Source organism: Eretmochelys imbricata, chromosome 13, assembly GCF_965152235.1.
Source record: "Eretmochelys imbricata isolate rEreImb1 chromosome 13, rEreImb1.hap1, whole genome shotgun sequence".
Lineage (NCBI taxonomy): Eukaryota > Metazoa > Chordata > Testudines > Cheloniidae > Eretmochelys > Eretmochelys imbricata.
The window spans coordinates 144,472-156,704 of record NC_135584.1 but is presented as its reverse complement, the minus strand read 5'-3'; the positions used below and the strand labels follow the sequence as shown (position 1 = coordinate 156,704).

At 46.1% G+C, this 12,233-nt stretch overlaps 1 protein-coding gene across 3 annotated transcripts in view; it reads left to right on the top strand.

Annotated features, from left to right (window-relative positions):
• Positions 1-10,888, top strand: part of CCNDBP1 (cyclin D1 binding protein 1) — a 51,807-nt gene extending 40,919 nt beyond the window's left edge. The window contains exon 13 of one of the 3 annotated variants that reach the window (XR_013347802.1): positions 10,871-10,888. The gene's annotated coding sequence lies outside the window, so the exon portion shown is untranslated. Of the gene's footprint in view, positions 1-8,134; positions 8,708-10,870 lie in introns of those variants that run through there. The other 2 variants (XR_013347800.1, XR_013347799.1) reach the window with 2 other exon arrangements.
• Positions 10,889-12,233: the final 1,345 nt, after the last annotated feature.

Here is a 12,233-nt window from a genome sequence, read left to right as displayed (position 1 = left end):
ACATTGCACACAAAGGGCATATTGGTTCTCCCCAAGAATGACTTAAAATGAACTCTTAATAAGCAAAAGATCTTTCAGTGGGCAGAGAAATGGATTTTAAGATGCCCAGAGTGGCATTAGGGTGACCAGATGTCCTGATTTTTAGCTCTTTGTCCCGCGTCCCAACCAATGCACATATTTTTTTTTTTTTTTTTGCTTCCCCCATGTGACCTGATATTTTGTCCATTTCATCTGGTCACCCTAGGTGGCATAGTGACCTAAATCAGTTGGAGTCAGACTCACATGTTGTGCGAAAAGCTTTGCAGACACTTACAGTTCCTTAATGTGTTCTCCCACCTTAATGCCGCCACAGTCTCATCCCCCTGCACTTCCACACTTTCTTAATTACTGCCTGGAATCCAGGAATGGTGACAAAGGGGCCACTATCCTCTCTGAGGGCAGCCTGGCTTCAACCTTAGTGAAGACTTTCACAGGGTGAGCTGGCCCTTTAGGAGAAGGATCCAGGGAATTAAGGGCAGAGGAATGTGATAAGGGTCATGGGATAAATCCCAGCAGGCCTGGTTTTAAAGAGCAGCCTATGTCTGGTCTGGATCTGGGATGCAGCACTTTCTAAAGAGTGGGAAGGTAGCCAGGAGACTGAGAGACAAGAGGTTCTGGGAAGAAACAGGGCAGGTTGGGGTGGCATGTGCAGATAGCCTAGTTGTTTTGGGTTGCCAGGGCTTGGAACCCATAATAGAGGTTATGCTGCCACTCTTCCCAGGAGAAGGGCAGTGTTGGAAAAGTGTGTTGTGGAAGAAAACAGACACTCAGAGAGGAAGGCTTGTGCTTGGTGAGACTGGAGTAAAAGTTCTTGGTGGCACTCTAGAAGGGGTGCACTCTCTGTGACTTGGCTGGAAAAACTAAGTAACTTAAAGCATTGGTGGCTTTCCATTGGAGAAAGGGAAACTGCAGTGTGACATCAAGAGGAAAACTGAGGCAGTAGTTGGGCCTGAAACCAGTCTGGATAGGTCCCTGCTATGGAGACAATGGAAAATAGTGGCCATCTTTACTAGGGACAGTCTCTGGCCCTCTTGCTTGAAGGCAGCCTGTGGTTTCAGTCCAACAGATAGTAATGGTAGATGGGGGCAGTTTTGGATAAGGGCAAAACTCTGCAAGTTAGAAAACAAAATCCAGAAATTCTGAGAACTCTTAAAAAGAATGCACATTGCAAGACTTGCAGTAAAACTGAGAATTGGCAGCTGTATTTGCATTACATAACAGCAAGGGTAGGGGGTCCCTCTCAGGGAGACAGCGCCGGAATCAGACATGGGGAAATTCACTGGGGCAGCTTTGTGCCAGTGTAGCTGATTGTGATTGAGCCTGGGCTGCTCTGAGGGGCCACGCTGAGGTTGCTCAGTCAGGACAAACTGCAAAGAAGGGTGCAGACGATCCCCGAAGCTGGTGGCTATTCTAATAATTAGGTTCATCAAGCCAGCAACCAAACAGCTTCTACAATACTGGTTACTCCAAAGCCAAAACACAGCTCCCTTATAGCAACCCAGTCTTGGGCTCCCTCCCAGACAGCCATATCTGATATGATGAGGATTCCTGAAAATCTTGTTCATCATATAAAAAGTTCTACTAATCCTAAAGGATTGGACACATTACCCACCAGGTCAAGGAATATTTCAGATCTTACCCGAACACATGCTTACAGCCAATTCGTATTAACTAAACTAAGATTCTTTAAAAAAGAAAAGTATTGTGGTTAAAAGATAACTAAACATACAGATATGAATAAAGTTCTTAAGTCATTTTCATAGTAGAGATGGTGAGCTGCTGAGTTTCAAGAAGTTTTTTCTAGAATCAGTTAATCCAGGGTATAGTCCGAATAGGCAGTCCATATATAGCATTTGTTCAAATTCTTCCATGAGAGTTAGCAGGGTAATCTAGACTGGAGCTAGAGACCTTAGTCTTGCAACTCAGGCTTCCCCTGACCAAGCATAAGCAGATCTGAGATACAGGATCTGGGCCCTAGAGTTCTTTTATAGATCTCTGGCAGGCTATCAATAGCCTCTTGACAGCAGGTATTCCTTGGCTGAAGAATAGTGGCTTTGAAGTAAAACCCTCCTATGTATACACAAGTTATTAGTTGCCTTCATCATAAAGTAATTATCCACAAAGCAGTTCATAGACAGTGTACTACAAACTTCAAAGATAAATATAGACAATGATATTATATCCAAGTTCCCCCTTGATGTCAATATCCCGTTCTGATATCTGAATCAATAGAATATAGTAACAGACAGGAACCATCAGATGGACATCATACCAAAAGGACTGAAGGCAAAAAATCCATTACAATCAACATATCACACAGACTATGGTGAGAGATTGTGCCACACACACTCAAAAAAACTGCAGAACCACCTGATCAACATCCTATACAGCAAACAGGAGAAGATCAAGTATGAGCTCTCAAAACTGGAGACTCGCAAAAAACCAACCTTCCACACAAACTTTCTCGTGGCTGGACTTTACAAAAACTAGACAAGCCATTTACAACACACACTTTGCTTCTCTATGGAGGAAAAAGGACCCTAAACTACCTAAACTCTTACATGCCACAAGGGAACCACTGTTGTGGCCCCTTAACTCACCCAACAATATTGTTAATCTATCCAGCTATACTCTTAGCCTGGCAGAAGAGTCTGTCCTATCACAGGGCCTCTCCTTCTGCCCCACCACCCCCATGAACATGATAAAGTTCTGCGGTGACCTAGAATCCTACTTTTGCTGTTTCCCACTCAAGGAATATTTCCAACACACCACTGAACAGCACACTAACCCACGGAAACCTTCCTACCAACGCTACAAAAAGAAGGATTCTGCGTGGACTCCTCCTGAAGGTTGAAACAACAGACTGGCCTTCTACATAGAGTGCTTCCACCAATGTGCACGGGCTGAAATTGTGGAAAAGCAGCATCACTTGCCCCATAACCTCAGCCATGCAGAACACAACGCCATCTACAGCCTCAGAAACAACTCTGACATTATAATAAAAAAGGCTAACAGAGGAGGTGCTGTAGTCATCATGAATAGGTCGGAATATGAACAAGAGGCTGCTAGGCAACTCTGACACCACATTCTACAGGCCATTACCCTCTGATCCCACTGAGGGTTACCAAAAGAAACTTCACCATTTGCTCAAGAAACTCCCTGAAGAAGCACAGGAACAATTATACACGGATATACCCCTGGTCAGGGATCTAGGGGTATTCTATCTGCTACCCAAGATACATAAACCTGAGAATCCTTGACACCCCATCATCTCAGGCATTGGCACCCTGACAGCAGGATTGTCTGGCTATGTAGACTCTCTCCTCAGGCCCTACGCTACCAGCACTTCCAGCTATCTTTGAGACACCACTGACTTCCTGAGGAAACTACAATCCTTTCGTGATCTTCCACAAAACACTATTCTAGCCACTATAGATGTAGAAGCTCCAACATGTACACCAAGATTCCACACAAAGATGGACTACAAGCCGTCAGGAACAGTATCCCCAATAATGCTACGGCAAACCTGGTGGCTGAACTTTGTGATTTTTGTCCTCACCCACAACTATTTCAGATTTGGGGACAATTTATACCTTCAAGTCAGTAGCACTGCCATACAGTATGCCAACATTTTTATGGCTGACTTAAAACAACGCTTCCTCAGCTCTCGTCCCCTAACGCCCCTATTCTACTTGCGCTATATTGATGACATCTTCATCATCTGGACCCATGGGAAGGAGGCCCTTGAGGAATTCCACCAGGATTTCAACAATTTCCACCCTACCATCAAGTCAGCCTGGACCAATCCACACAAAAGATCCACTTCCTTGACACTACAGTGCAAATGAGTGATGGTCACATAAACACCACCCTATACCGGAAACCAACTGACCGCTATACTTACCTACATGCTTCCAGCTTTCATCCAGACCACATCACATGACCCATTATCTACAGCCAAGCTCTAAGATACAACCGCATTTGCTCCAATTCTTCAGACAGAGACAAACACCTACAGGATCTCTATCAAGCATTCTTAAAACTAAAATACCCACCTGGTGAAGTGAAGAAACAGATTGACAGAGCCAGAAGAGTACCCAGAAGTCGCCTACTACAGGACAGGCCCAACAAAGAACGCCACTAGCCGGCACCTGCAGCCCCCAACTAAAACCTCTCCAGCTCATCATCAAGGATCTACAACCTATCTTGAAGGATGATCCCTCACTCACACAGTCCTTGGGATACAGGCCAGTTCTTGATTGCAGACAGCCCCCCAACCTGAAGCAAATATTTACCAGCATCTACACATCACATAACAAAAACACTAACCCAGGATCCAGTCCCTGCAACAAACCCCGTTGCCAACTCTGTCCGCATATCAATTAAAGGGACACCATCATAGGACCTAACCACATCAGCCACACCATCGGGCTCGTTCACCTGCACATCTACCAATGTGATATATGCCATCATGTGCCAGCAATGTCCCTCTGCCATGTACATTGGACAAACCGGACAGTCTCTATGCAAAAGAATAAATGGACACAAATCAGACCTCAAGAATTGTAACGTTCAAAAGCCAGTAGGAGAGCACTTCAGTCTCCCTGGACACTCCATAACAGACTTAAAAGTGGCAATTCTTCTACAAAAAAAACTTCAAAAACATACTTCAACGAGAAACTGCAGAACTAGAATTAATTTGCAAATTAGGCCTGAATAAAGACTGGGAGTGGATGGGTCACTACAAAAAGTAATTTTCCCTTCGCTGATACTTGCACCTTCTTGTCAACTGTTGGGAATGGGCGACGTCCACCTTGATTGCATTGGCCTCATTAGCATTGACCCCCCCACTTAGTAAAGCAACTCCCATCTTTTCATGTGCTGTAATATATATACTGCTTACTGTATTTTTCACTCCATGCATCTGATGATGTAGGTTATAGTCCACTAAAGCTTATTCCCAAATAAATTTGTTAGTCTCTAAGATGCCACAAGGACTCCTCGTTGTTTTTGCTGATGCAGACTAACACGGCTACCACTCTGAAATCTGATTACATTGTTAACCTCTAACAAGATATAGATAAGTACCGACTAGTACAATAAATATCTTCCAGTTCTCTGGCAATAAAAGCCTACATTTCAAAGCTCTAGTGTATCTAACACGGTTTTGTTAGCTATTTATAAGGACTAGCCCTAATTACTATTTACATACTTTTCTAATATGTCTTTTAAGGTTGAATTTGGATCATTTAGCTTACTAGCCATGTAACCCTTTCTGGCTCAGTGTCACGTTGATGCAAGAGGGTTTCAAGGACAACCTTTAGGAATACTGCTGTTATAAAGGCAGGAGCAACAGAGCTGAGTGGGGTGAGGGGCACATGAGGAGGAGTGAAATGGGGAGGGTCTAGAATGTCTTACTCAGGAATTGCTCTGCCTGCACTGGAACAATGCCAGAAAAAGAAAGCTATTTGATTTATGAAAGGAAAGAAAAAGATAAAAGGAAATACCCCAGGCCCAGGAAAAGCTTTCCAGCCCCCTGCTCCCCTCCTCACACACCGCATAGCAAGCACCTGCCCCTGGTCTCTGCCGAGCTGGTTGGATCTGCACTGAGTTTTGTAACAGCCACCTCTCTGGGAGTTTCCAGAGAAGGGGCTTTCCATGATAGTATTTTAATTTGTTAAATAAACAGAACTACCATACCACAGCACTACTGAACAATGTATTCTTGCCATTGTGTTCAGAGATCACAAACCCAAGGTGATGTCCCCTGTCGGTGGGAACACAGTGCATCACAAAATATTTTAGGGGAAAAGAGGGAATGGTCAAAGCCACAAGCACTGATGCCTAAAGGAGGAAGAGATGCTAGAAAACCAGTAACACAAAATAAATGGGCAGCTCCTGAAGACAATGTTATGGCCTCACTTGCCTTTTTTCAGCAGCATAGACCTCTCCTTGCCTACATCTGCTGCAGGATACATTTGAGCATTGAGTATCTGGCTGGGCCATAGCCTCCCAACCACTTGTCTATACACTTAATTTTAGTGCAAACCTGGGGGAGACAAGCCCTATTAAGGGCAGAACACTAGGGCTCCTGCGCCATTTGTTCCCTGAGTAGCAGAGGATGGTCTTATCCAAAACTGTTAGCTCAGATCTTGGGAACCTGTAACTCACATACCAATTGCATTCTGGGATGTGAGATGAATAAACTGTTTCTGAGAGAGGTTCTTTCAGCCTGTTTTAGGCCTGGTCTACACTACGAGTTTGTTGGATTTAGCAGCATTACATCGAATTAACCCAGCACCCATCCACACAACGAAGCCATTTTTTTCGACATAAAGGGCTCTTAAAACTGATTTCTGTACTCCTTCCCAACGAGGAAATCGACATTGCCTTTTCGAATTCGGGTTAGTGTGGACGCAATTGAAGGTATTGGCCTCCGGGAGCTACCCCACAGTGCACCATTGTGACCGTTCTGGACAGCACTCTGAACTCAGATGCACTGGCCAGGTGTACAGGAAAAGCCCTGGGAACTTTTGAATCTCATTTCCTGTTTGGCCAGGCAAGCTCATCAGCGAAGGTGACCATGCAGTCCCAGAATCGAAAAAGAGCTCCAGCATGGACCAAACTGGAGGTAGTGGATCTGATCACTGCATAGGGAGACAAATCCTTGCTATCAGAGCTACATTCCAAAAGATGAAATGCCAAAATATTTCAAAAAAAAATCTTCGAGGCCATGAGGGACAGAGGCTACAGCAGGGACACAACACAGTGCTGTGTGTGACATAAGGAGCTCTGACAAGCGTACCAGAAAACCAAAGAATCAAATGGACGCTCCAGGACAGAGCCCTAGACATGCTGCTTCTACGCTGAGCTGCATGCAATTCTAGAGGGGCCACCACCACTACCCCACCCCTGTCTGTGGACTCAGATAATGGGATACTCTCCGCCATGCCTGAGGATTTTGCGGACGGGGAAGATGAGGAGGAGGAGGAGGAGGAGGATGAGCTTAAGGAGAGCACACAGCACACCGTTCTCCCCAACAGCCAGGATCTTTTTATAACCCTGACTGAAATACCCTCCCAACCCAACGAAGCTAGAGAAGGGACCTCTGGTGAGTGTACCTTTCTAAATATCATATACGTTTATAAAAGCAAGCGTTTTTTAACGATTAAATAGCCCTTAGAACTTGGGATGCATTCGTGGCCAGTACAGCTACTGGAAAAGTCTGTTAACATGTCTGGGGATGGAGCAGAAATCTTCCAGGGACATCTCCATGAAGCTCTCCTGGAGGTATTCTAAAAGCCTTTGCAGAAGGTTTCTGGGGAGAGCAGCCTTATTCCATCCTCCATGGTAGGACACTTTACCACGCCATGCTAGTAGCAAGTAATTTGGTATCATTGCATGACAAAGCCTGGCAGTGTATGGTCCCGGTGTTTGCTGGCATTCAAGCAACATCCATTCTTTATCTCTCTGTGTTATCCTCAGAGTGATATTGTTCATGGTAACCTGGTTGAAATAAGGAAATTTAATTAAGGGGACATTCTGAGGTGGCCGTTCCTACTGGGCTGTTTGCCTGTGCCTGAAAAGAAATCCTCCCTGCAGTTAGCCACGCGGTGGTGGGGGGGTGGGGGCATTGGCCCTGAGCAGTTTGCGTTTGGCTAGCAGGGATCTTCCCTGATACCAGCCATGCGGTGTGGGAAGGGGTAAACCGATCATTCCAGAGAATTGGATTGGGGGAGGGGGTTAGTTTGGTTTCTGCTGCTGCACGTTAGCAGGAAAACTGCAGCACTAAATGGCCAACTTAATGTGCTTTGCATGGTATGGGAGAGGAGGGCGCTGCTGTTATGAAGGTTGCAGAAGTCGAAAGACTATGGCTTACCATGGCCACCTGCAAGCCGAATTCTGTTTCCCGGCACTGCGTGTGTGATCTCTAACACCAAAGCCTCAGGCACTCAATATAAGATGCAAAATGTGACCTTGTACCAAAATCACCTGTGCTATGTAATGTGAATAGTGTTGTCCACCGTGAAAGAGTATAGCCATTGTTCTGTAAAATGTACCTTTTAAAATACTTCACTGCCTTTTTTTCTTCCAGCAGCTGCAAATGTTTCAAGCCTCCCTCCTCTGTCCCAAAGGCTATCTCAGATAAGGCGGTGAAAAAAACGCACGCACGATGAAATGTTCTTTGAGCTCTTGCAGTCGTCCGGCAGTGACAGAGCTCAGAGAATGTGTGGAGGGACACAATAACAGAGTACAGGAAAGTGGCCGATGAACGTGAGGAGAGGTGGCAGCAGGAAGATCAGAGGAGGCATGAGCTACATGGGGCTACTGCGGGATCAAATGGATGTGCTCCAGCGTCTGGTGGAGGTTCACGAATGGCAACAGGATCACAGACTGCCACTGCATCCCCTGTTTAAATGCCCTCTCTCCTCCCCAAGTTCCATAGCGTCCTCACCCAGATGCCCAAGAACGCAGGGGGAGGAGGGAGGCTCCGGGGCACCCAACCACTCCACCCGAGTGGACAGCCCAAGCAACAGAAGGCTGTCTTTCAACAAGTTTTGAAGTGGCCTTTTCCTCCCCTCCTCCCACACCCCACCCGGGCTACTTTGTGAGTTATCTCCCTATTTTTATAATCAATTAATAAAGAATACATGTTTTTTAAATGATAGTGACTTTATTTCCTTTGCAAGCAAGCTGTGATCGAAGGCGGGAGGACGGGTGGCTTACAGGGAATTTAGAGGCAACCAAGGGGGAGGGTTTTCATCAAGGAGAAACAAACAGAAGTGTCACACGGTACCCTGGCCAGTCATGAAACTGGTTTGCAAAGCTTCTCTGATGCGCACCGCTTCCTGCTGTGCTCTTGTAATTGCTCTGGTGTCTGGCTGCGCGTATTCAGCGGCCAGGAGATTTGCATCAACCTCCCACCCCGCCATAAATGTCTCCCTCTTACTCTCATAGAGATTGGGGAACACACAGCAAGCAGCAATAACAATGGGAATATTGGTCTTGCTGAGATCTGAGCGAGTCAGTAAACTGCGCCAGCGACCCTTTAAACGTCCAAATGCACACTCTATCACCATTCTGCGCTTGCTCAGCTTATAGTTGATCAGCTCCTTACTACTTTCCAGGGTGCCTGTTACGGCTTCATGAGCCAGGGCATTAAGGGGTAGGCTGGATCCCCAAGGATCACTATAGGCATTTCAACATCCCCAACAGTTATTTTCTGGTCTGGGAAGTAAATCCCTTCCTGCAGCTGTTTAAACAGACCAGAGTTCCTGAAGACGTGAGTGTCATGAACCTTTCCCGGCCATCCCACGTTGATGTTGGTGAAATGTCCCTTGTGATCCACCAGTGCTTGCAGCACCACTGAAAAGTACCCCTTGCGGTTTATGTACTGGCTGCCTTGGTGGTCCAGACCCAAGATAGGGATATGAATTCCTTCTATAGCCCCACCACAGTTAGGGAATCCCATTGCAGCAAAGCCATCTAGTATGACCTGCACATTTCCCAGAGTCACTACCTTTGATAGCAGCCGCTCAGTGGTTGTGTTGGCTACTTGCATCACAGCAACCCCCACAGTAGATTTGCCCACTCCAAATTGATTCCTGACTGACTGGTAGCTGTCTGGTGTTGCAAGCTTCCACAGGGCTGTTGCCACTCGCTTGTGAACTGAGGGCTGCTCTCATCTTTGCTTTCCCCCGCCCTGAAGCACAAGAATAGAAGTCACAAAGTTCCATGAAAATGCCCTTACGCATGCGAAAGTTTCGGAGCCACTGGGAATCCTCTCAAACCTGCAACACTATGCGGTCCCACGACTCTGTGCTTGTTTCCTGGGCCCAAAATCGGCGTTCCATGGCATGAGCCTGCCCCAGTAACACCATGATCTCCAAATTGCTGGGCACCAAGGTTTTAGAGAAATCTGTGTTCATGTCCTCATCACCGCGCTGCCGTTGCCTCCTCGCCTGGTTTTTCAGGTGCTGGTTCTGCATAAACCGCACGATAGTGCGTGAGATGTTTACAATGGTTATAAGCTGAAGGTGATAAGCTGGTTATAAGGTGAGCTGAACGGGGCTCCATGCTTGCTGTGCTATGGCGTCTGCTCGGGCAATCGAGGGAAAAGGGTGCGAAACGATTGTCTGCCGTTGCTCTGACGGCGGGAGGGGCGACTGACAATGTGGCTTACAAGGTTGGCTTACAGGGAATTAAAATCAACAAAGAGGGTGGCTTTGCATCAAGGAGAAACAGAATGGCCCCCTCAAGGATAGAACTCAAAACCCTGGGTTTAGCAGGCCCTTGATTTCACAGAGGGAGGGAGGAGAAAATGAATACAAATCAAATCTCATCTATTTCTTGTTTTGATCTACTTCATCTCTCTTTATACATCTTGCTGGCAGCAGACTGTGCAGTATGACTGCTGGCCATCATCAGCTCCTGGCTGCTCATTAAAAGATAGTGCAGTAGGACTGTTGGCAGGACTGAATCGCCATGAGACAAAACTTAAAAGGGTAATGACCTGGCTGAGTCTCTCCCATGTTTGCCCAGTCTCACGGAGGTCGGTTAAAAGAGCACCCTGGAGTACATCAACAATCTGCTGCCGAAAGGCAATGAGTGGCTGCTGTGTAGCAATGCAGTACCACGGCTGCCAACACCCAAGACACATACGGTGAGCTGAGCGGGCTCCATGCTTGCCGTGGTATGGTGTCTGCTCAGGTAACCCAGGAAAAAAAGCGCAAAACGATTGTCTGCCGTTGCTTTCACAGAGGGAGGGAGGGAAGGGGGGCCTGATGATATGTACCCAGAACCATCCATGACAATGTTTTTGCCCCATCAGGCACTGGGATTTCTATCCAGAATTCAAATGGGCGGCAGAGACTGCAGGAACTGTGGAATAGCTACCCACCGTGCAACGCTCCGGAAGTTGACGGTTGCCTCGGTACTGTGGACGCACTCCGCCAACTAAATGCACTTAGAGCATTTGTGTGGGGACTCACACAATGGACTGTATAAAAACGCTTTCTACAAAACCGACTTCTAGAAATTTGACCTAATTTCATAGACGTGGCCTTAGATCCTTCATGTTCATTATTTGCATGGGTGCACATGGCACTTTGACAACACATAGGACTAGGCTGGTGGCCCACGGTGAAGTTTAAATTAGATCTAACAGAAATGAAAAAAGACTAATGGGGGTTGGGCAGTTAAGGAAGTTAAAATGTTAGCAGAATTCAAGGAAAAAAGGGAATATTGAGCTCAGGAAAGCACTGATTTTTAAATTAAAACAAACGAACTTTATTCTGACATGGTGGCAGAGCTGGAGCAGTTAGTGCTGGAATGGCAATTAGTGATGGAAAAGCAGTTATGAAGAGAGATTTGAAGGAGGAGAGAAGCTATTAGCTTCTGTTCCCATTGGGTAGAAATGAGAAAATTTGCCAAGTGGTGTAATAAATAATTAAATCTCCCTACTTTCCTCGAAGAGGAACTGGGGGCTCTCAGCTCTGCAGGGCGTTTCTGGAAAGTTTCAGATTAAGTCAGGAACTGAGGCAGTGACACAGTCTTCTGGTAGGTAGAAATGATGCAGATTCGCAGTTTCAACACTCTTCTGATTTCAACATGAACACACCCATCACTAATTCCCTTCTGGATCATTAAGGGAAGTGACTCACATTTAGGCTAAGAAAAGCCTCTGGAAACAATCCTGCACTGGCTGACCCGATTGCACATGTGCATTTACAAAAGGGTCTGATGAACACTGCTCCACTCAAAACTGAAGGAACTAGATACATTCTAAAGCCTTGTTTCTTTTCTTTTTTTTTCAGTTTTTCCCCCAGAAACTACTGATTTTTCATTTGGGCTGGAATTTATCATCCTTTGTTGCTGCACAGAGTTGTGTGTTTTTTTAAAATCTATTCAGCCACCTGTGATTCTGGGGAGCATCTGTTCCCCTATAGCTAAGGTCATGAAGCCCTTGTTGTTTAAAGAACAACTCTAAGTGCTTTAAAATCCACATGGATATTGGGATTGTCTTGAAATTTAGTGTGCGTTATGGGGATGTGGGGTAAGCTCAGTCATCCCAAACTGGAGTCATTTGACCAAGGGGTCCTGAGATACAGTCCCATGGTGTAACTACAGTGGTGCTAGTGGTACAGTCACAGCAGGGTCCATGAGGTGATGGGGGTCCAGACAGAGTGGGATTT